This window comes from Odocoileus virginianus, chromosome 14 (genome assembly GCF_023699985.2).
Source record: "Odocoileus virginianus isolate 20LAN1187 ecotype Illinois chromosome 14, Ovbor_1.2, whole genome shotgun sequence".
NCBI lineage: Eukaryota > Metazoa > Chordata > Mammalia > Artiodactyla > Cervidae > Odocoileus > Odocoileus virginianus.
This window is the reverse complement of record NC_069687.1, coordinates 32,986,549-32,987,551: the sequence shown is the minus strand read 5'-3', so window position 1 is coordinate 32,987,551 and position 1,003 is coordinate 32,986,549. Positions and strand designations below refer to the sequence as shown.

At 35.6% G+C, this 1,003-nt stretch overlaps 1 non-coding gene across 1 annotated transcript; it reads left to right on the top strand.

Annotated features, from left to right (window-relative positions):
- The first annotated feature begins 560 nt into the window (after positions 1-560).
- On the top strand, positions 561-696 carry LOC139038303 (small nucleolar RNA SNORA43). Its single transcript, XR_011491302.1, has one exon. It is a non-coding gene; the product is annotated as a small nucleolar RNA SNORA43 (small nucleolar RNA).
- Positions 697-1,003: the final 307 nt, after the last annotated feature.

The window sequence follows — 1,003 nt, the reverse complement described above, 5'->3', positions numbered from 1 at the left end:
CCTGTCCTTCACTATCTCTTGGAGTTTGCTCAAACTCATGTTCATTGAGTTGATGATGCCATCCAACCATCTCATCCTCTGTCACCCCCTTCTCTTCCTGCCCTCAATCTTTCCCAGCATCAGGGTCTTTTTCAATGAGCCGGTTCTTCACATTAGGTGAAAAAGTATTGGGGCTTCTTCAGCATCAGTCCTTCCAATGAATATTCAGGACTGATTTCCTTTAGGATTGACTGGTTTAATCTCTTTGCACTCCAAGGGACTTTCAAGAGTCTTCTCCAACACCACAGTTCAAAAGCATCAATTCTTCAGTGCTCAGTCTTCTTTATGGTCCAACTCGCACATCCACACATGGCGGGGGTGATAAATCAGGAGTTAACAGATGTATATCATTATATACAAAGTAGATAAATAACGAGGACCTACTGTATAGCACAGGAAACTATATTCAATATCTTACAATAATCTATAATGAAAAACAATCTGAAAGAGAACATAGACATAGATCTATGTGTATGTATATAAAAAAATTGAATCACCTTGCTATGCACCTGAAACTAGCACAGATACTGGACCTGCCAACATCATCAGAGCAGCTGTCCTGTTGCACCTGTGACATCAGGGCAGAGAGGAAGCAACTATTTCTACACTCAGTGCTCATAACAGTGAGTGCTAAGTATGGTTTATAGCCAGACATTGCTGGGAGAAAAAAAAAATTTAAAAACCTATACTTCAATTAAAAAATCATAAAATTTAAAAACAAGCATGAATGCTACTCCAATTTGAGATGTGCTATTTAAGATTAAATTCACACTGCATTTAATATCAAAATGTAAAATAGTCATTAATTATTTTTCTGTTAATTGAATGTTGAAGTGATCATATTTTGAAGATACTAGAATAAGTAAAATAAGTTATTAATACTAAAACTATAAAAAGTTGTATGGAAAATCCAAGGAGTGAGGGATTATAAAATCTCAATAATAAAGACCCTGGAGTCTAAAAT